This window comes from Trachemys scripta, chromosome 7, assembly GCF_013100865.1.
Source record: "Trachemys scripta elegans isolate TJP31775 chromosome 7, CAS_Tse_1.0, whole genome shotgun sequence".
NCBI classification, from domain to species: domain Eukaryota; kingdom Metazoa; phylum Chordata; order Testudines; family Emydidae; genus Trachemys; species Trachemys scripta.
This window is the reverse complement of record NC_048304.1, coordinates 37,319,846-37,343,745: the sequence shown is the minus strand read 5'-3', so window position 1 is coordinate 37,343,745 and position 23,900 is coordinate 37,319,846. Positions and strand designations below refer to the sequence as shown.

The 23,900-nt window shown below is 43.4% G+C and overlaps 1 protein-coding gene across 5 annotated transcripts in view; it reads right to left on the bottom strand.

The window, feature by feature from the left end:
- Positions 1–19,371, bottom strand: part of RAF1 (Raf-1 proto-oncogene, serine/threonine kinase) — an 82,116-nt gene extending 62,745 nt beyond the window's left edge. For 2 of the 5 annotated variants that reach the window (XM_034775160.1, XM_034775162.1), the window contains exon 1: positions 19,239–19,371. The gene's annotated coding sequence lies outside the window, so the exon portion shown is untranslated. The remainder of the gene's footprint in view (positions 1–19,238) is intronic. The other 3 variants (XM_034775156.1, XM_034775157.1, XM_034775159.1) reach the window with 2 other exon arrangements.
- Between the last annotated feature and the right edge of the window lie 4,529 nt (positions 19,372–23,900).

Genomic DNA, 23,900 nt, shown 5'->3' with positions numbered 1-23,900 from the left:
TGTCTTTTGGCCTCACCTCTACAGCACACTCCCTGCTTTACACACTTTTTTCTTCTTGGAACAGGGTGCAATTGTGAGGATGTTACCATATTATTGCTAAGAAACAACAAATCTGATCAAATATGAAAACATTATGTGGTGTGGTATGCTCAGTTCAGATAAGAAATAATTTACAATACAGCGGGGGGAGGTTGTTTTTATTTTTTGTATTTTTAACCAATAAGCCAGAATTAACCACATAATGTTTAAAATTGAAGACTTAAACATAGCATGAGCCCCAATATTTCTGAATCCCTGAGAAAAACAGTACCAAGTTTAAGATTACAGTTATAACAAAATGAACATAAATCTAGCATTCAGCATGTTTTATGCAACTTTCAAGAACTGAGTTAGTAAGCTATTAAATACTAAAGAGAAAAGCTTTGAAACAAGACTCAGGGGAAAGTTTTACACTCCATGCCCTACTGTACCCATGTCAACTAGTCTGCAAAGTTCACACAGTTGTAAAATCAATTGCTGTCAAAGTCCAAGATGCAATACCAAAATTCAGGTGTCCTTAAGGCTCTCCCAACCACCTCTTGCCATACACTATTTTAAACCGCAATTTTGTAAGCATTTAGCAGGAAAGCAAGTGCAGTCAGCTGTAGTACTTCACCCACATTAAGAAAAAATGTTCATTCAGCGAACACTGAATTCTTATGATTTAGGACTTTTTGCTTTGGGGAGGGATGGCTTTGAAACCCCGCCCCCATCACGATGCAATAAGAAATGAAGTGGTTGAGACTTGCGTTCCCTCCAAAGCTTAGTGCTAACTCCAGCATTAGGAAAAATTAATGTAGAGAAGAAAAAACGAAACCCCCCTCTAAATATTATGAGAAAGCCATCCACTTCTGCAGAATTAAAACTTTAATTTAAACAATATTAATAAACTACCTTTATAGATGTATTGATAAACTTCCAAAAAGTAACCCACACAGAAAACTGCACTACACTGGGTTATGAGTCTGCAGACAAACAGACTAAGTGCCTCTGTTAATGCTCACTGCTTTGCCAAGCAGCAGCAGAATGAAAGTCAGTGAAGAGTTTAGTGGGTTTCACTGCTGCTTTTCAGAACCCTGGGGGACAATGGTGAAACTCTCATGGAAAGAATCAGGTTAATTTTGCTTTGCTGCTGCTTGAGAAACCTCAAAGCAGCAGTAAAGTCTGGCAGTGGAGTTACTCATGGGAAAGGAGAAACCAAACAAAGTGAGCAATACATTCATTAGAACAGGGGTTCTCAAACTGGGGGTCAGGACCCCTCAGGGGATCGTGAGGTTATTACATGGGGGGTCGCAAGCTGTCAACCTCCACCCCAAACCCTGCTTTGCCTCCAGCATTTATAATGGTGTTAAATATATAAAAAAGTGTTCTTAATTTATAAGGGGGGCGGGTCACACTCAGACTTGCTATGTGAAAGGGGTCACCAGTAAAAAGGTTTGAGAGCCACTGCATTAGAACAAGTAACCATGACTCTTATAGCAGCTAGGACTCTGGAAGAAGAGTAGCATAACACAGACGTAACCCTTCCACACAGACCCTAGTTGAACAGCCAGGAGACTCTGAAGTTACAGGAAGGAAGATAAGGAAACCCTTCCAGCAGCCAAGGCTGGGGAAAGCATGAAAATTACAGACACCTGCTAGCCAGAAGACAGAACCATAAGCAGGGCCTAGACCAGGGATGGGCAAACTATGGCTCGGGGGCCGCATCTGGCCCTTGAGATGTTTTAATCCAGCCCTTGAGCTCCTGCTGGGGAACGGGGTCCAGGGCTTGCCTGGCTCTGGCACTCCAGCTGGGGAGCAGCGTCCAGGGCTTGCTTTGCTCTGCGTGGCTCCCGCAAGCGACAGCATGTCCCCCCTCCAGCTCCTACATGTAGGGGCAGCCAGGGGGCTCCGCATGCTGCCCCTGCCCCAAGTGCCACCCTGCAGCTCCCATTGGACAGGAACCACGGTGCCTGAGGATGGGGCAGCGCGCAAAGCCACCTGGCCGCGCCTCCGTGAAGGAGGCGGAGGGGGGACATGCCGCTGCTTCTGGGAGCTGCTTAAAGTAAGCCTGCACCCCTGGATCCCGCTATGCCCCAACCCCCTGCCCCAGCTCTGATCCCCTCCTGCCCTCCGAACCTCTCAGTCCCAGCCCGGAGCACCCTCCTGCATCCCCAACTCCTCATGCCCAGCCCCATCCCATAGCCCACACTCCCAGTTGGAGCCCTCACCTCCTCCCGTACCTCAACCCCCAATTTCTTGAGCATTCATGGCCCGCCATACAATTTCCATACCCAGATTGACCCTTGGGCCAAAACAGTTTGCCCACCCCGGCCTAAACAGAACTCTTATAAGAATCCCAGAACCAGCACTCTTCCCTTCCCAGCAACTGAAGTTGAGGTGAAAGACTATTTCTCATCAAAAGCTTGGTGGAACCACAGGACCTTGCTGGTGCACCAAAATACATCTCCTCCCGTTCTATACCTACCTCTGGCTAGGATATTCATTCCTATATTTAACAGCTGTCCAATAATTTTTTCTAGCCCCTCCCAAAAGATGTATAAAAGCAGACATTAAAAATCTGTAAAAGTGCAGCCTCTCTCAGTACTGCTTCCATATTTTCCAGAACATACAGTCCTAAAATTGTAAATGTAAGTGTAAAACTGTTGTGGTCTTTTTTGATCTTCACTCAACACAATTATTTTAAGGTCCATCATACCTGAATTGTGCCACACCCAAGGCTGAACACCTGCCTCCTCAATTGCGCTGCTGGTAGAAGACAGAGCAGCTGGTGGAAAAAACAATAAAACCTGAATGAAGTGGCAAACTTTAAAAAGAAAGATTTCTTGAAGCCATAGTAGCAGCATAATGGGCTGACGAAGTGATTAAGGCAGGGGTGGGCAAACTATGGCCTGCAGGCCGAATCTGGCCCGACAGTTGTTTTAATCCCGGAGCCTGCCCCTGAGCCTCTCCCTGTGCCCCAACCCCCTGATCCTCCTCCTGCCGTCTGAACCCCACAATCCCAGCCCAGAGCACCTTCCTGCACCCCAAACCCTTCATCCCCAGAGCCCGCACCTCCAGCCAGGGCCCTCACTCCCCTCCCCCCCACCAGCACCCCTTTCCCCCACCCCAGCCCGGAGCCCCCTCCTGCACCCTGAACTCATTTCTGGCCCCACCCCAGAGCCCACACCCCCAACCAGAGCCCTCACCTCCTCCCGCACCCAATCCCAATTTTGTGAGCATTCATGGCCCGCCATACAATTTCTATTCCCAGATGTGGCCCTCGGGCCAGTACATTTGCCCACCCCTGGATTAAGGGCTGGTCTACACTAGAGAGCTAGGTCAACCTAGCTATATTGCTTGAGAGATGTAGCTACAGCATAGACAGTACTGGGTCGAAGGACAAATTCTTCTGTCAAACTTGCTACCACCTCTTGGAGAGGTGGATTTACTATAGTGATTGAAGAACTCCTTCCATCGCTGTAGTATCCATGCTACAGCATTGCAGCTTCACTGCTGCAGCTGTGCTACTGTAGCATTTCTAGTGTAGACATCCCTTAAGATACTGATTCAGAGTAAATACATTTAAAAAACTCAAAGGGACTGAGCTATAATCCAGTCCTGCATTTCTATGATTTGTTCATATTTCTGAACCAGAATACATTAACAATTATCAATTGAACTACAATATTATAAGCAAAAAGAAAGCCGCCTGCTGGATAAAGGTCAAAACTAACACTTACACACCTAAAGTTAAGTGCGCAGTCTTCAGTAACTATTATCACTGGCTAATGAAAACAAATGCCTTACTGAAGATGGATATTGTTTGTGTATTTACACCAGTTCTAATTGTTTTGCACAAATAGAGAACATCCCAAGATTTTTAAAAAGTGTGTCATGTGTGACTATCAGTTGGCTAACCAGGTGGAAGGGACTAGTTGTGGGAAAAGGTTATATTTAAATCTTTGTACAACAGTAAAAAGAAAGAAGGGAAAAGGCATTTTACAAATCTCAAACTTCATATTAACTATACATAATGAGAGCTTCCAGACCACCAGACTAAACATTCCTTGGCGAGGGAGTGTGAAATTGTTAGCTGTTCAGACTAAACATTTACCTTTTACAAGCCAGAAAAAAAAATAGACAGGATATTATAGATGCAAAGTAATTTCAAGGTAACAAAAATAATTTCCCTAGAATTATCCAGTTTAAAGCTCTGACATTGTACATTATGGCCACTCAAATCAGGTGTACTAGGCTCAGGACATGGGAGATTAACTCATTGTGGGAGTCTATACAGATGGTAAGAGGTTTTGTCAGTCCTTTGTCACAAACAAAATCAGCACTGAGAGGATGGTGAGCCTGGCACACAGCAAATTCCCACTTACAGCTCCTCTAGCAGCAATAGAGCCAGCAAAAGAGAGGGTGTCTCTGGCCAGCGCGGGGAGTGGAATTACTCTCTTCCTACCCTTTCCATACAGGTAGATAAAGTATGTATGTAAGACGTGGGAGATAATTTTCCTGCTCTGCTCACAGTGATGAGGCCTCAGCTGTAGTACAGTGTCCAATTCTGTATGCCACACTTTATGAAATGTGTGGACAAATTGGATACCATCCAGAAGAGAGAAAAAATGATAAAAACACATGGCCAATGAAAAAAGGTTAAAAAAAATGGACATGGTTAGTATTGAAAAAAAGACTAAAGGCAATGGGATAACAGTCTTCAAGTTCGTTAAGGGTTGTTATAAAGAGTACGGTAATCAATTGTCCTCCATTTCCACTGAAGGTAAGATAAGAAATAATGGGCTTAATCTGCAGCAAGGGAGATTTAGATTGGATATTAGGAAACAATTTCTAACTGAAAAGGATAGTTAAACTCTGGAATAGGCTTCAAGGGAGGTTTTGGAATCCTCATCATTGGAGGTTTTTAAGAAGAGGTTGGACAAATATCTATCAGGTATGGTCTAGGTTTACACAGTCCTGCCACAATGCAGGAGGTTACACTTGATAAATAATAAATAAATCAATGGAGATATCCTATCTCCTAGAACTGGAAGGGTCATCAAGTCCAGCCCCCTGCCTTCACTAGCAGAACCAAGTTTTGATTTTGCCCCAGATCCCTAAGTGGCCCCCTCAAGGACTGAACTCACAACCCTGGGTTCAGCAGGCCAATGCTCAAACCACTGAGCTATCCCTCCCTCCCTAATGATGATTTCTCAAGCTCTGATCCAGCCCTATGATCTCATAGAGAAGAGCAGCAGGCAGGATTTTTCCATTTTTATACTTCTACTGATAGGAAGAGATTTGATTTTTGATGTTCATTACTTCTTTAACTTTTTTATTTCCAGGGTGGTTGGTGGTTTTCCTCTTTCCTTCTGTGTTCTTCGTTCTCTTTTAACATGTTTACATTATGCATAAAAAGGTTAAATTCCATTACATTTCTAAGAGCTGATTGGGAAAGGATTTTTATTTACCAAAAATAGAAACAATTTTCAGACTTTTCAATGGAGAAGAATTTAGACACAATATACACAAATTCCATTTAACAAAGAGCGAGAAGGAGCATAAGATGGCACTGACACACCAAGTGAATTGCAAAGGAAAAATTTGACTTATTACTCTCTTGCTTCTTTATGATGTATAAAGATGGTGAGAGGGGTTCCCTCCATATTCTTCCAAACCATCCACAAGGGCAAAACCCAGGGATTGCCAGAATTTATTTCCTCATATTTGTAAGAGTTTGTCTACGTTTAAAAGTTTTGCTGCCTTAACTATGCTGGCATTATTAAAGTGGCAAAAACACCACTATTCTGGATGTGCTTACATCAGTATAAAAGTGCTTCTACGAATAGAACTTAAATCAGATTTGGGAACCAAAAGAAGCTATATCAATATAAAGCATTTTATATGAGTATAACTATACTAGGGCTTGTCGCTGAATAACTTTGTCAGGGGGAAAAAAAGAACAGCCCTTACCAACATATAGCTGTGCTGGTAAAAACTAAGTGTAGGCAAGACCTAAGGTAAAAGCAAATAACTTTCTTTATAAAGGGATCTTTCAGGCCATCTTAATTTAAAAAAAAAAAGGGGGGGGGCGGAGAGAGACAGAAGATGGTGGAAATCCACTTTTTAATAATTCCTCCACAGGTCTCCTTTACCACCCCCCAAGATGGTTGATTTTTGGTTTTCTTTTTTTAAAAACTAAGTTTGGTGAGCTTCAGGAAGCAATGCAAGACTTCCATTTATCCAGGCCTTAATTAGCTGAGAAGAGCCCACTGCAGTATAATATATTGCTTTAACTTCATAAGAACAAAAATGTTATCACTTTTAAAGCAACTAGGTGTTAAGAGATAGAGATGTTTCTAAAATGTAAAATAAAGCTCATGTGAGTAAATATTTCATAGAAGATTAGTCAATTTTTATAACCCTTTCACACTAAAAAAAAAAGCCAAAAATCTATTTGTTCAAAGTTGATGTTTGTGTTCTTGAAACTACAACTCAGTCAAATGGGACTGTTTGTTTACAGAGCAAGCTAGCAATACAAAGATACAATATAGCATCACATCTTTTATTATCTTACAAAAAAATAGGGAGCAAATAAAAAATAGGATACAATACAGCCTAAGAAAAGCCTTACTACTATCAGACTTACAAATCAGTAGACACCATAGTATATTTTTATGTCTACATATCAACACAAAATAGGATGCAATGAACCAACTAACTCACAATTAACTATTTTCCTGAGCCAACAAAGTAGAAAAAACAAGAGAGTTTTCACATTCTTCTACATTAATTGCTTTTAAAATATATCTGGGCATGGGTCAAGATATGTTTCTAAAACCTGAGCCAAACCTAATACATGATAATACTCTAGAGTTTTATTAGCTCCAAACTGTTTGGACAGCTCTATAACTACTTTTATTATTCTTATTTTACAGTTTACCATACCAGACAGGTGAACAAGGCAGCCTACATAAAATGGTAAACAAGTTCCAGATCCTATATGTGAAAAAGTTGTTTGCTATTCTGTCAATCATTTGTTAATATACCCTCACAAGTGTCCAGAAAGTATGTTCTAGAGGGTGTTGCCAAAGAATTCCACCTCTATTTGGTATGGTAAGCCAGATGCCCCACACGATCTTATGCACACATTTCCCTGAACTACACCTCTACCTTGATATAAGGCGACCCGATATAACACGAATTCGGATATAACACAGTAAAGCAGTGCTCACGGGGGGGGGGGAGGCGGGGGGGGCCGCGCACTCCACTGGATCAAAGAGTTCGATATAATGCGGTTTCACCTATAACGTGGTAAGGACAGCATTATATCAAGGTAGAGGTGTATAAAGATTTCTTTTATAGGGATGCTTATACAATGGCTCCAAATTCCATGAACCTAACCTATTATGAGGAAGACCAAAAGAGGTCTTCCTCATAATAGACTTCTTGGTTCACAGGAAGAGCAATGTCCACTTACAAAATGCTGCTGCAACTAGGATTTATGGCAAGTCTGGAAAACCAAATTATGAGTTAATGAGGCTTACCATTATTTGTGACAGACCTATACTTGTGCAGAAAGATAGATGCTATCAGGAGAAAGAGAACATGTAAATAAAAAGACAAAACTTACCTTCTGCACTATCGTGCACAAAGCAAAATATTGTACAAGATTGATTAAAAACTATGGTTACATTGCACTTCACCCAAACTGTGTATTTCTTACAAAGCACAAATCTGCACAACTATATCTATCATATCAGATGTCAGGTACTTCTGAAAAGCCACAAGCCACATTTTATTCAGTAGCCAAAGAGTGCATGCATAGCAAATGACACTGAAGAGATGCCCTTCCTACAGGAAAGTGACCCAGGACTCATACAGAATGGAAAAAGAATCTATACCTTTAATCTTTAGTAAAGTGACTGGAGTCCTATGGAATGAAACCCTGAGGTACAACACCTGGTGAATATAAACAAAAATCAGAGCTATTCAAAAACAAAACTGACAGCTGTATAATACACCACACTGAAACCATTACTTGGATATTACAAGTATTACCTAAATACAGGAGTTAATTTTATTTCCTCCTACACTATCACGGCAAGTTTTCAGGACCTTCTAAGCCTTGGGGAAGGAGTTGTCAGTCATTTTAGGCAACATTTCAGTGGAAAGACAGTGAATTTATAAGGCTAGATTGTGTGATATATGGAGACCAATGAATTGTAATACTGTCCCCAATTCAGCATGATGCTTAAGCCCTTAATTAATCTCATTTTACTCAAAGTATAATGATTAAATCTCACTGAAGTCAAGTCAAGCACTTGCTAAGTGCTTTGCTGATCAGCAATAGGATTACTCCTTTTTAAAGTTCCTACAATTAAGCACCTTGCTGAACTGGGGCTGTTGTTGCCAAGCACTGGTTCAAGAAAATGCAGTACCAAAATAGAACTTTGAGGGGCATAAAAGTAGTTATAATACTTAAACCTGCACTTGAGGAGAAAAAATTTCTAGGAAACCCAGACAGGTCTTAATAATTAAGACTTGAGGTTCAGATTGGGCAAAGGAAGAACTGTAAACCAAGGGTACATGTATAGATATGTCTTATTTAGTCTAGACGCAATAAATCGATCCCGGAAGTGCTCGCCGTCGACGCCAGTACTCCTGCTCCGCGAGAGGAGTACGTGGAGTCGACGGGGGAGCCTGCCTGCCGCGTGTGGACCCGCGGTAAGTTCGAACTAAGATAGTTCGACTTCAGCTACGTGAATAACATAGCTGAAGTTGTGTATCTTAGTTCGAAGTGGGGGGTTAGTGTGGACCAGCAGCAAGCATCAATCAGAAAAGCTGTAAGTTCTCATTACTGCTGCTGGAAAACTAAAAGGAGTGAAAATAACTTTTGGCCCCAGAATCCCCATCCTAGACTAGCATACACTTCCTAAAATAATCCAACGCTGACTGAGGGCTAGTCTACAGTGGCAGCGCTAAAGAGTGCTGTGGCAGCGCTTTAACGTGGTTCGTGTGGGCGCGGCAGAGCGCTGGGAAAGATCTCCCAGCGCTCTAAAAAAAAAAAAAAGCCACCTCCACGAGGTGCGTGGCTTCCAGTGCTGGGAGCACAGCTTGCAGCATTGGGGCACTGTCTATATTGGCACTTTACAGCACTGAAACTTGCTGCACTCAGGAGGGTGTTTTTTCACACTCCTGAGAGAGAGAAAGTTGCAGCCCTGTAAATTGCCAGGGTAGACAAGCCCTGAGTTAGAGGGTAAAATCCCATGGAAGACCAGGAAATAGAAGAGAAACAAAATGCCAAAGATAGGACTTTGTAATCTCATGATGTTTCTAGCCAGAGATGAGCTCTCATCTATCACCTGAACAGCTGAAAGCTGCACGAGACTAGTCTGAAGCAAACTCCAGACAACACACAGAATTAGAAGAATTATTTATTGTTTTTCAAGTCAGAGAGTCTGCTTATTTTGAAAGCAGGTTAAAACTGAACTGACCTATCTACCTGCCAGTTTTGACATGTACATTTTTCCAATTTCATATCGCACACACTTTGCTACAAAGACAAGCATTTCAGGAGGCTGGCTGTATGCATGTTTTACAATGAAAACATAAATGGAGACCAAAAAAGCCAGCCTGTTCTTGGTTTGCAATGGGAACCAACAGATGCATACAGACACAAGCCATTTGTTTAATCACATCAACAACTTTGTAAATTATAGCAACACTGCACATTAATCTGAGAAAAATTAACGTTTTGTTCTTAACAATTTTGTCTGTACCAACTAAAGAGAAATAAAGACCATTTTAATAAAAACCTCTTGTAATGTTCTTGTTTAAAAATCAACTCAGTACGTTCATTATAAAAGCAAAATAGAGTACTGGTTTCCTTCTATAAGTTCATCATTTTGCATTTTAAAAAATTCATTTAAACTTATTTTTTACCTGATATTGTAACTTTTAAAATTCTACTTACCATAAATATACATTTCTAAAGTCTAATAGCATACCCAACAGTTTGCAATCAGCAAAGTTTTAAATCACAATACCCACCAACACTATTAGAAAGAAGCACTTCTATTCAAAATAAAGGCATATTATATTTAATAAATTCAAAAACCACAGCAGTGCAGTGTTGTAGTTTAGATTATATAATCATGAAAGTTAGAAAAATCAAAGTTATGGTTACATGGCAATAACTTGTATACATGTGGTATTTTCTATTAGCCTACTACTTTTGCAACACTACAATCATAACAGAAGTAGCATTTTCATTATATGCTCCAGTTTTCACTATTATCAGTCTTCTAGTTGAAGTGTTTCATCTCTGGCAGGACTTGAAAAATCTACTCACAGTGTGGAACGTTTTCCCTAGAGAATGAAGAATCTTAGGCTATAGATTTTGCAGAATATAAACATTTTTTTAAACTGATTTAAATTTCAGGTTAACAGTTTCAGACACTATGCCCATTCCTGTGTCACGAGGCCAATTGTTGTTGTTTTACAATCATATTGCCTCCTTTTAAAAATGTTTCTCCCTAGATGCTCTGGGAAAAAACTAAAACACGGGAAATACTCAACATACAAGGGAATCTCTAAAACTGACTATTGACCAGCTTCTGTCAAATGCAAAGTACACAAACAAAAGAAATGGAGAAAAGTATTTCTTTCAGCTGTAGTGGTCATTTTATTTGTGACAATACAAACTATGTTCTGACATATGTGATTTTAGGTTGGCAGCATCTGGTTAATCTCTCAAAGTTTCTTCAGCATATACTATAAATTGGCAAAACAAAGTAATTCCAGTTACTGTCCTGTAATTTAAAATCATAAGGGCAGATCTTACTGGAATAGGTAAAAATAGCACTAGTGAACATGCCAAAGGGGAATCTTTCCACTATATGGCCACTGCTTAGATTGCAACATAAGCTGGCTCTCTCTTCATAACTTAACTGCCTATGCATGTGCTACACACTAAACACGGTAAACTTAAAGCTTGAGACTAGAAAAGTAAGACAGGAAAGTAACTCGCCTTCAGTTAAATTTAAATCTACTACATTACTGTGCCCTGTATACTTTTTTCCAGCAAACCATTATTGGCTATCTGCGAGTTCTACACTGACATCCCTATTGTTTCATAAAATTATATGAGTCTAGAACCTTATATTTTGTCATTTGAGATTAACAAACCATAAAACAAGAGGATCAAAATGCTCTGCTTCTGTAGGACAAGCTCATTCTACACACACAGGAGTCCCTTGTATTCCTCCATTCCCTTCTTTTCTATTTCAGGGACACCCTGCAATCCCCACTACCGCTTTACATCAAGGGCTCTGTGCTCACCCCCATTCTCTATTCTCTCTCCCACCATTATTTCTTTTCTTTCTGCCTGGGAAGTAAGTCATTCAGGGTGTTAACATTTTAAACCCTGTTGGGACCATGGGCAGGACTGAGAAATGATGGGGTGAGGTATTGTTATGGTGGAAAGCGTTAATAGTTGATCTATAGACAAGAGTGGTTGAAGCTGCTAGGTCTCCCATTTCCTCATTCTGGTTTTCCGATTTTCATCAGTAAGGTTCTGCCCCAATATGTAAACCGTTCTCTGAAATTCTGGAATTCACGGGATGTAGCAATGTTCCAAATATATCACATGACAAACAAATGCCATCAAGTTGAGTGTAGTGCCTCAGCCACTATTAAAGCTTCTTTTCATCTTTCTTGGATAAACAAACAATGCAAAAACATTTAACTCTTATTAAGACTGATGACTAACACTGTTTTTTTTTAATATTTATTATTTGTATTCCAATAGCACGCACAATGAACCAAGCCTGTCCAATCATACAGAAAGATATTCTCTGCTCTAAAGAGGTTACACTTTAAGCTTTTCTGAGGGAAGGGAGGGACGAGGGGGGAGAAGAGGTTTTGGCACATTTGTCATCCTCTGTCTAACTTTACAGACTTGGTTTAAAAGAACATTGCAATGTACCAAAAGATATTCTAACCACTAAAATCACAATTAAGAGCTAGTAATTTAACTATATAAAATATGATGATGAACTTAAAAAGAAAACAGCTATCTTCATAAGGTTAAAAGTAGATTAGAACTGAGAAAACTCAGCTTCCATCAGAATCCATTGAAAGGTCAATTTCAAAGTTGTCTTATAGTAAATATTTTATAACTTTGAAGTTAATTTTATGGTTTTAGAATTGTGGCTAGAAACTGGTTTTCAACCTAACATCAGGCCCACATCCTCTGTTACAAATGAGGTCAATTTTCAGTAAAAGAGTGACCAACAGATTTTTTTAAAAAAATCAAATTCTTATCATTAATACATCAAAAACATTTTTCAATTGGTGGCCAGTTTACATGCAACATAGTGAATATACAGTCTCCTTCCACTCCACACCAATCTTCCCTGCATTTGTTACATTACCCTGTGAAACTAGACCACCTGTGCTCCTGAACATAACATTTATTCAGCTATGGTGAGCTGAAGAGGACTACTCATTCCTCATCCGTTTTCTCTGTACTCCAGCCACAAAGGAAGTGGCGCACACAAACAGCACAGGCAAGTTTCTCCTTATGCTGCCATAGTGCTCTACAAACTAGGCAGCGGGGAAAAGGAGAAGAATTTTACAAGAGAACAAAGATTGTGGTACCTCACTCCAATGGGCAGTAAGTGGCTGCATTATGAAGAAACTCATCCCAGGAGAGGAACAGAACAGAGAATGGAAGGAGGTAAGAAATGAAGTATATCTTATGTTTTTCTCTAGCAATCCCCTCAAGCAGACTGAAAGGACCATTCTAAACACTGCAGAGAGAACCACGTCCAGTTCTTCAGCAAATGAAATATCCATAATCCAAGATCTTTGAGGTAAGAAGACTAAAATAAGAAAGTGGTGCATTACAGAAATGCCCTAAATTAAAAAGAGAGATTCAAAAAGGGGCAGGAAAAGATTAGCAGAATAAAGGACATAAGAATTTAGAAAAATAGGCAGATTAATAATTGGATATGGAACTTTAAATTTACAAATACCTAGTTTGGCCATGGAGATTGAACTATGTTCTCAACCCTAGAGATAATCCAGATTGGGGCAAGGCATTTGAGTTAATAAAGCTTCTGTACATGATACTATTTTCTACATAAATCAAGGACTTTTCCAGACTTCTACTGATTTCAAACAGACCAGCAACTTTCACAAACAATTAGTGAGTTGATGGGGAAGATTACAACTAAAAAACAACCAGGGGAGGACAGAGAGAAACCCAGAGAGAGAGAGAGAGAGAGACAGACAGAGACACCTATCTCAGAACTGGAAGGGACCCTGAAAGGTCATTGAGTCCAGCACCCTACCTTCACTAGCAGGACCAAGTACTGATTTTGCCCCACATTCTTAAGTGGCTCCACTCAAGGATTGAACTCACAACCCTGGGTTTCAGGATTAGCAGGCCAATGCTCAAATCACTGAGCTATCATCCTCCCATTTAAATAATACAAAAAATATTTGAGGAGACTAGAAAGACTCAAAACTTTAAAACAGCTATTTTATTAAATAAAATTTCAAATGCCAAACCTCTAATATGCCAATTGATATTAAAATTTATTTTCAAGTACATATAATTTCTTCGTGTAAGAAAGATCTGATTTTGCTAGGCTAAACAAAATCTGTACAGTTTTTTTTTTTTTTTTTAAACTCCTCAGATCTTTAATTCTCTATTTCATGACACACACTTGCACTGGCAGGCCAGACTGGTAAACAAATGTACACAGCCAACTAAAAAAATCCAGATGTCCACAGTGAGTGGGAAGTTTGTTCTGACGAGCAGGAGGCCCTATATCAATTTCTGCACAATCTAAGCTTTCATTTTTACAAAGTTTCTAAAACCTTCAGTTGCAAAGAGAACCTTTCAAACACAAACTGAATCAGAACCAGGCAGTTTTGCCTTCTTAAGCCTACAGGCAACAAGTGTGCCTCGACTGTTGCTCACCAATTTGTCAAGTAAGACCACAATGAAATTAAGACTTGTGTCACTGTTGCTATTCAGAATCCTATGGGCACCAATGAAACTTAAGAATCATGTCATCTGAGCTACTACTGTTGCTTGGGAAACTCTGGACAGCAGTAGCAGCAGACACAAGAGGTATTCACAGGAGACATGGACCAAAACATTACTAATTAAAACCTCTTCTTGCTTCCCTTGCAGCAGTGAGGAGCCTGGGCTGATGGAACAGTACAGCAGCACTGGATATCTACTTCCCTTGTAGCAGCCAAGAGGCCATGGGGGGGGGGGGGGGAGTAAGCGCCATCTCCCTTCCAGAAACTACAGGGAGGAAGGCAAAAGGTCCTTAAGGTATGTACTACCAAATGTTGATATGAAGGAGACCCCAATACCAGAGCCTAGAGACAGCAGCTTAGTAGAAATCTTAGTATCCTCTCATTCCCATGTAGCTGGCCTCTCAGAGCATTGCCCTCCTCCTGGACTCTGTTGGTTTCCTCCTTTCATACCTACCACAAGTTAGTAATTATCTGGCATGCTTTACAAGCAATTAATACAAACAGTCCTTCCACCACCTCAGCAAGCCACTGTCTGGTTTACCAATAAGATTTAGACAGAGCAAGGACCAGTGATCAGAAAATAAAAGCCACAATACCCTTCCTCTCTGAGGAGAGAGAAAAGGTTTGGGCAGTAGGAGTGCAACACAGAATGAAGTTCCCATTCTCCCCAAGTCATCCAGGAGGTAGGACAAGAGAAGAGGGCACCTCCTCACTCCTTGAAGCAGGGCAATGCCTGTGTCTCTCTTTCTTGCTAAGTCTCCAGCTTTGCATCTCCATTGGGCAATTTCCTCAACATTCCCTAAACAATGATTTTCAAAATTCTAGCTTGCTCTCCAGTAAAGAGCATTAAGAAAAGCAATTCTGAGCCCCCATTATATTAAAAGTCTAAAATTCTGAGCCAGCTTTAATTAATAAGGTTAACCCTTCACCACACCCATCTACAAGTCAGTGAAGCAACCTCCTTCAATTTGTGATCTAAAAATATACTTATAAGATGTCCCAACTGTTCTTAAGTGATACTATGTATATCAACTGGAATGCAAAACAAATCCACCCCCTTTTGTGAGTAATTTACAAAAGAACAGAAACATTTTGGGTCAAACCAATAACAAAGATGCAATGCAACACCCGATTTGGAATCTGAATTGGAACAATCTAATATAACAATAAAAAGAGGAGAAGCTTGGCAGCACTGAAGTACATAACTGAAATATGCAGATAGCAGGCCTCACGTAGGATAGCCAGTGAAATGATTCAACAGAAGTGTAAAATGGAATAAAATTGCAGAACAGAAAGATCAGGCTAAATATAGACTGGTCTCCAGATACAAACCTAAATCTTATTTCCCCGAGAGTGGAAAGGAAACAAACCAGTATTGCCATATATATTAGTACATTACATGAAAGGCCAATTGCCTAAACTGTTTTGTCTAAAGTTAAAACAAATCAGCTTTGACTAGCTTGAATATATGCTCTGCTCCATTTATTTCAGTAGGCAGGATATCTGTTTTTGGAGCAGGCACTAGAGAAAAATGGCAAAACTTAGACACACCTGCAACTGCAAACAAAGTGAGCTGGATATGTTTTTGTATTGCTCATGAGAGAGAGTCTAGACAATTTTTGTATTGCAATCCTAGTTTTGAAACGCTACCACAAATAAGGCAAAAACTCCAGAAAACATTTAGAGTCCAACAACATTGACTATATCCCATGAAATCAAATGTCCACCGATTAAAATCCACGTACCCATGGTTGTTACATTTCTTAGCTTTTAACTCTACTGAGAAATCATGGCTATATCCAATCAAAAATTCTCAGAGGGCAGGTGTACACTTAAAAAGCAACAGCAACTTTAATGAAGACACTACTAAGCCGATGGGAGAGCTTCTCCAGGAGGCATAATTAATCCACCTTTGTGAGAGGCAGTAGCTATGTCGAAGCGTCTCTGTGGATATAGTGCTGTCTACACTGGGGGGAGGGGTGTCAATATAATCTCGTCACTCAGGGGTGTGGGTTTTTCATATCCAGGTGACATAGTTATATCGATGCAAGTTTGTAGCATAGACCTGGTCTCACAGTATTTCATTTATTGGACTCTAATGTAACCACAGTGGGGTTTTAATACACAAAACAAGGCATGTTCCATTTAACTATAAAATGTTAGGATCCAGAATTCCAACAAAATCACCTTTGCATGAAACAGATTACATTTATAGTATAAACACAATATTCAAGTGACTAAATAAGTAAACACGCAACCGATGCTTTACAAAGTAAAATAGTTATTTACAAAAAAATACTGTGCAAGTAACAAGGGCCAGTAATCCACTGAGAATTAACTGTTCACAAAATTTTGTCTGTCTAAATTCCACCTTTTCTTTTAGCAGTATTAGAGCAAATATATAACTGAATGCATACCGAGATTATTCACATATTCAACTATGCAAGACATACCATACCAACTGCAAGTTATCTCAAACCTGCGAAAGCAGCTAATTCATACCCATTCCTAAAAAGTCTAGTTAATTTTATAAAGACCGAAAAGGTAGCATTTTTGCCTCACTGAACTGTGTTATATTTGATCAGTGACGTGAATGATCAGCTCAGGATTCTAGCCAGTCTTCTGAGAGAACCTGTCCTATATATGTATTCAACACATCTCATATTTCTGCTTTAGAAGAGTTTTCTTACAACAAACACATGCCACAAAATATAAGAGAATTTTTTTATCCCATGTCCATAAGTACCTCACCTTGATCCTGTCATTACAAACAGTATGTATCAAGTTGATATGACTGGACCAGAAACAGTAGCACATTTCTCCCTGATACTGAAGTAGGGCAAACATGAAAGTAAGGTATTCACTGCTGTTGTAAAATAAAATATCTAGTCTTGGAGATATTAAGTATGTACATAAACTGCATGATGAGTGTGCTTCAAATTTAATAATCCATTACAGGCAATCTTTGTAGATCAATCTTTGTAGATCAATCTTTGTTACCACCACAATTTTGCCAGGTTTGTACTATTAAAGAAATTACACTCATGAAACAGGTTAAAGATCTTATGTATGTCAACACAATTTAGTGACCAAGAGTCATCTAAGAGTTTGTCTACAGAGAGACATTAACTACTAAAACTAAATCAAATTAAGACCACATTAATTCTGAATGAGAGCATCCACACAGGGTTTTAACTAATCTGCTTTAAATTCACAATTTTAGCTAATTTGGATTAATTTTCCTGAATGTCCCTATGTAAACTCGCCACAAGTATACTTCATCTTTACACAACAAACAGACCCATTCATTAGTCAATGTTTGCAGGCCACTATCTATATATTAGCTATTTACAAGCTTTTCAAGACAGATGATCATTTTTAATCCTCTTTTCAAGTATTTTCCATCCACCACAGCTGGCCTCATTTCTGTAGAGTCCCAGGCAAGTAAAATGTGCAAGGGCCCACTCAGTTTCCTTCTCTTCTTTACATGCATAAAAATCTCCAACTGCCTCTTACAAGCCTGGAACACATCCCCAGCTTGACAATCCCACTTCAATTGGTTCTGAGGCCCCAGAGCCTCTGACAAACTCCTTTCATTTACGGATGCCATTCCAAGGCTATTAGAGTAGAAGGCAACATCAGACATGTAAATTTCAGAATCTGTGCCAAATAGGGTGACCAGATGTCCCGATTTTATAGGAACAGTCCCGATATTTGAGGCTTTTTCTTATACAGAAGCCCATTACCCCCTGTCCCGATTTTTCACACTTGCTGTCTGGTCACCCTAGTGCCAAAAGACATGACAACTATACAAGAGGATGCTATTTAGAGGAAGATCATTTGTATACCTACCAGAACCTTAGCTAAATGGGCTCTACGTAACAGCATAATCATAAGGTACCGCTCCAGAGAAAGGCCTTGTCTACATGGTAAAGTTGCCCCAGTTTAACAAAGGTCATAATTTTAAAACACATTTGGTTAAATCACTAAAAAAAAAAATCCCTGCAAAGACACACTTGTTGCAGTTTACAAAAGGTGTATTTAATTTGAGCTTACGTCAACTGAGAACTGGTTTAAGCTAAACCAAAGTATGTAGCATCAAAACTGAAATACCAATGTCCAAACAATGGTTTGCACTGTGTTTAAAAAATGGATTCATTTAACCATATAAGAGATTCATACACTTTCTATTCTCAATGCAGCAGATCAAGGTGACTGTAAGATTTAGTGGGCTACTGATGTACATCACTAGATACTTGACACAATAGTCCCCAGTTCTATGCAGTACTAGTATACCTCCAAGTAGATCGTTTTAGTACAGATAAATACAGAACAGCATACCATACTTTATCAAGGCAGCATTTCAGGTGCCCATTGCTCACCTGTCCTGCCAGACCTAGTAAACAGTGCGGGAGGAATTAAAAAAAAAAAAAAAAAACACACACCATGGAGGAGGAGGAACAAACTAAAATAGGAAGGGCTGTACAAACTCCTCAGCTACATGGCACGCCCCACACTACTCAGCCACTTGGCTAATGTCACCCCCGACAAGCCCCTTGCTACAGCCCCGCTCTCCAGCGTCTCTCCCTGCAGGAGGAAATACTCTCTCTATTCTCAGTCACCGCTGGGGGGCTCCCATTGACACCGCCAGACGAAAGAGGCCAGCCGAGACTGGCCACCCCCTCCCCGACCCGCAGCGCCTACGGACGGAGGAGCCCCCTCCCCCCTCCCTGGCACCTTCTGCGGTGCTGGGTCCAGGCCGCTGCACAGCCTGCTCTGCGCCTGCAGCGCCCTGCTCGGGGCTCAAGCCGGGCAGGGACCCAGCTACCAACGGCTCCAGCGGGGTCCCCTCCCCCTGAAGGGACACCAGGCTGCCCCCGTCCGGTCCCGTCCCTTCACCACTCCTGGCGCAGGGGCAGCCCAGGGCCCTCCGCCTATGTCAGGGGAAGAGAGGGTCACCTCGCTGGCACCCGCTCTCCAGCGGGGCGGCGACGTCTCCTCCCCGGGCGGGTCAGCGTCCCCGGGGTTCAGCGACGGGGCAGGGAACCGCTGAGTCCGCTCCAGGGAAGGGAGCGGGGAAGGGGACCGCGGCCGAGGGAGGGGGACCCCCGTTACTCCGCCCCCCTCAGGGACCTTGGCCCCCGCACTGCCCGTACCTCCTCCACGCAAGCTCCGCGGCCCCCCCGGACTCGCTCCTCACTAGGCGCCGTTCGTTCCGTTCCCCATCTAAAATGGCGGCCTCACCCTCCGCGAGACATTTCTCGCGAGCCCATCGATCGGGCCGGCGCTCGGCTCCTCCTCCCGCCGCCGCCGCCGCCAGCCCAGACCGCCGAGCCGCCGATGAGACCCACCTTCTGCCCCGCCCCCCGTGCGACCCAAGCCGCCATTTGAGAGCCGGGGAGGGTAGAAGACCCCGGCTCTACGTGGATATTGCGGGGGGAGGCTGGTCTGACAACAGCCCCTGCCCGCCGCTCTTCTGTGAGGATCAGCGCGACTATGCGCCTTGCCCCACCACCACTGCACCTCCTGGGGGCTGGGGCTCGCCCTTCTCCGGGAGCAGCTGCAGCAGGGTCCGGATCGCTTTACTCACAGCAGGCTGCTCTGACTCGCTTCTTTCTACTCCCTCCGCCTTAGCCTCCTCCGGGGAGCAGGGGCCCCCGCTACTTGCAGGGAGGAGAGGCGAGCTCGGCTTGCCTGCCGGAGCTCTGCTGAGCTCGCTGCTCTTCCCCCGGGGCAGGGCCGTGGGGGAAGTAGCCTGGCAGTGGGGTGTCACCCCCACACCCGGCCCAGCAGTTGCAGTTTTGGATGTAGCTGGTGCTGCTTCTGTCAGCGTGAGAGACCAGGTTCTCCTAGCGAGTTTGGGCGCTGCACGTTCCCTTGCGGTGACCTATTTGTGGATGTGTCTGTGCTCAAATTTGTCTCCAGCCCGTGTAGCAACAACATGCAGGAAAACCACCTTCTCAACATTGTAGAGGCATCATCGACCTACTGAGGAGGACACAGTGCATGTGTAGCCACTGCAGGACCTGTGTTGACCCTCCCAGTCTTCCAGCAGCTCTCCCACACTGCCCCATTCCCTGTTACCCTGACTGTGCTAGTCACAATTTTAAACTCCACAGGTCAAGGCTCACCAACCAGAAACCACCCTTCAGCCTTTACAACCTCCCCTGTGTTTTTGAAATACCATTTCCTGATTGCCCACCTTGGCAAGCATACCTAGCAGCCAGGGGTGAAAGTAACAAAACTCTTACCCAGACAGGGGCCTGGCTCTGGGCCCCTGGAAGGGGTGGAACTGGGGGTCAGCCTCCCCCAGCTAACCCTACCGCGCTGCCTGTGGCTCCAGCTACTGCCACGGGAGCCCTGGGCCCTTTTAAATCACCAGACCCCAGAGTAGCTACCCCTTTTGTCCCCTCCTCTCAGCAGCCCTCCCAGGAGTGTCCTTAAAACACTGCCCCAGCAGCGCTTTAACATTGGCTGTGTACAGGCCTGTACCGGCAGCAGGGCCGGTGCAACCACTAGACAAACTAGGCAGTGGCCTAGGGCGGCAAGTGATTGGGGGCACCCAGGGCTGTCCTTAGGCATAGGCAGCTGGGTAGGGCACCTGAAAATTTGGGGCACCACTGGGTCTTAGTGTCCACCCTACTGGATTTCCTATCCCTGTTCTGACCCTTCCTGCAGGCTCTGAGTCTTCCTGGTAAGGGGATCTAGTAGTTAAAAGAGAAAAGGTCTCCAGCCTGCCAGACCTATTAGCACAACACTGAAGCTGTTAAAGAGCCATTCAAGGGCTAATGAAGACATTTAACAGGCATTTGCCAACCCCCAGGTATCTACTGTCAGTTTCTGAATGTACTGACAAAAACAGTTGTGCATGACTGTAAATATTTACTCAGAACGTGTCAGTCTACAGGACCTTAGTTTAAAATTTGCTTTAAAAATATTTCATTAGTGAGTTGGTGAAGATTATAAAATCACATCTCTAAAAAATCCTTGCATAGATTTTTAGATGCACAATCATCTTTAGCCTTAAATGCTTGGATCTTCAGACATATGTTTTTTAAAATAGATTCTTCAAAAGACCACCGTTATCTAAAATACAAATTTTAGTTACTATAGTAAAAAAACGTACTTCCAAAGTCTTCCTGTCCTTTCTGTCCATCCATTTCTCCCTTCACCCCCTCTCCCTCCTGCCCCACCCCCCACCTAAAGGAAGCAACAGCCCTTTGCTTCCAGATAGCTGGACAAAGAGTTTCCCTTTCTTTACTTCTGGCTATCTGATGAACTAGTTTTAAGCAAAATCAGTACCTTAGTAAGATATAAAATCCTTTGCTATGCCTAAAATCTTTGGAAACATTTTTTAAAGTTGGTGAAATTTCATAAACATGTGTATTGTTATGGAGATCACACACAGTAAAGTAGTGTTCCCTTTTTCTAAAAGCAATGAACATTGTTATGAACACACTAAACCTCTGTGACTGATTAATTTAAAATAATGTCTGTTTCAGTGAGTTAAATATGTAGTAATCTGGAATGAGTACATTTAAGAGTACATTTAAAATATAAAATCAGCTTAGAAATACTGATTAAGAAAATGTAAAACAGAGAAGAGCTGCATCATGTATTCCATAATATTTAATGTTGTATTCAGCAAGACAGCTGACTCGCCCTTACTACAAAGTTTTTGCAAATAAATGTCTGACAAACTTCAGGGCATATCAAAAAACCTGTGACTGACATTTTTTATTCCCAAGTTTAGTGCTTTTAATTAGGTACCTTCTGCATGTCCATTCTGCGTGAGGGAGAGGGTACAGAGGTCTCTGTGGGGAACTGTGACTCTCCGCCACCGAGAGGCGGGCCGGGCATCTTGTTATTCTTTCTGCCTTGTCCTTCCGCCCCCCGCCGGGCTGCAAGCTCAAGCTGCCATCGGGCATAGGGGCACCAGTTTAATAATACTGCATAGAGCCCCATAAATCCAAAGGATGACCCTGGGGGCGCCAAAAAGCGGTGCCCTGGCTCAGCAGGGAGGATCCGCCTTCCGGAGGCACCGGTGAACCAGAGTGTCCTGCTTGTGGTGGCGGCAAGCCCCAGCCATGGAGGAGTCGGCGCGGTACAGTGGGGCAGGAGCCCTGCAAAGGCGGCGGCGCCGCTAGCGGGGAGCAGCCACACCCCCCGCCCCTCCTGCCCAGGCTGCGGCCTGGTGCCTCCCCGGGGGGCTCCTGCAGGCTGCAGTAGATGCATCGGGCAAAGGCCCCCGTGTGCCCCCTAGCTCCTCCCTCGCCACGCTCAGGCTCTGCGGCTCCTGGGCATGTGAGCAACTGCCGGGGCACGGGGCCCTGAGCCTGCTCCGGGAGGGGCAGCGGCGACTCACACTCCCGGGAGTTGCAGAGCCCAAGCATGGCTGGGGGGGCGCACGGGGCCTCTGCCCGCATGCATCTGCTGCAGGAGCCCCCAGAAGGCAGCTCCTCCCTGCTGAGCTGCTGCAGTGGCCCAAGCCCAGCAAAGCCTGTGAGTGGACTCGGGGCGGGGGCCACTGGGGTGGGGTGGGGAGGGCTCACGGGGGGGCTATGCACCCTCCAGGGAAGTTCAAGGGGCAGGGAGGGGGGAACCTGGTCTGGGGAGCAGCCCCTGGGCACGGCTGGCCCCTGGGGTCTATAAAGGCTCATAGGGATTTGCCCCTCAATGAACCGATGCTAGAGGTGTGGGGGCAGGGCCGGCTCCAGGGTTTTTGCTGCCCCATGCAGCCAAAAAAAAAAAAAAAAAAAGCCGCGATCGTGATCTGCAGCAGCAATTCGGCGGGAGGTCCGAGCGGGAGTGAGGGACCGTCCACCAAATTGCCGCAGAATAGCTGGACGTGCCACCCCCCCTCCACAGTGGCCACCCCAAGCACCTGCTTCCCAAGCTGGTGTCTGGAGCCGGCTCTCTCTGGGGGGGGGGGGGGGGGGCAGAGAGGGGGGCGCAAGGTGGAAGTTTCGCCTAGGGCGCAAAATATCCTTGCACCGGCCCTGACCAGCGGCCACTTCTTACTGGTACGTCGTACTGGCCCACTTTCACCTCTGCTAGCAGCTCACCTTTGTTGTGTGCAACCACGCAGCTGACCATGGCAGCGCCGTGCACTAGTTGTGCTCCTGCCTGGATCAGACAGGAACTAGTGGTTCTGTGCATTCACAACTACAGGCCACCTGTAGAAACGTGAACATTTTACACATGAGCAGATTACACAGGCAAAGGGGTATGACAGGAATCAGGAGCAGTGCAATGTGAAAGCAAAGGCAGTACATCAGGGAAACCACAAGGTGAAGGAGCACAACAGTAGATCTGGGTGCTTCACCACAAACTTTCAGTTTCTGCAAGGAACTACATGCCATGCTTTGCAGAGACCCCACCAGCATGCTCCAGACCACTGTGGATACCTGAAGGACCCTGAGACAGAGACCTCTGCCTTGAACAGCAGGAAGGAGGAAGAGGGAGATGTGGTGGAGGATTCCAGTCATGGAAGCCAGGAGCTATTTGAGACTGCCACAGTCTAGCCAGTGTCACCAGTCAAATGTGGATGAGCCTGATGAAGGGGAAGGGAACTCGGGTAAATATGTATATTCATTTTTCATTACAATGTTTAAATTTAAAGATGGCACCCATCCCATCCCCAAGTTAACAAGACAAAAGATATTGACTTTTCATTTTTACTCTTATGAGAAGAAGTAGAGACACAACAAACAGAGGTAAAGTTGGCAACTGTTTTTCTTTCCCCTATTGGGGTAGGCTGGAGAGGGGCCATGCAAGCACTGTACATTGGGATATCTGTTTTATCCTCCTAGAGATTT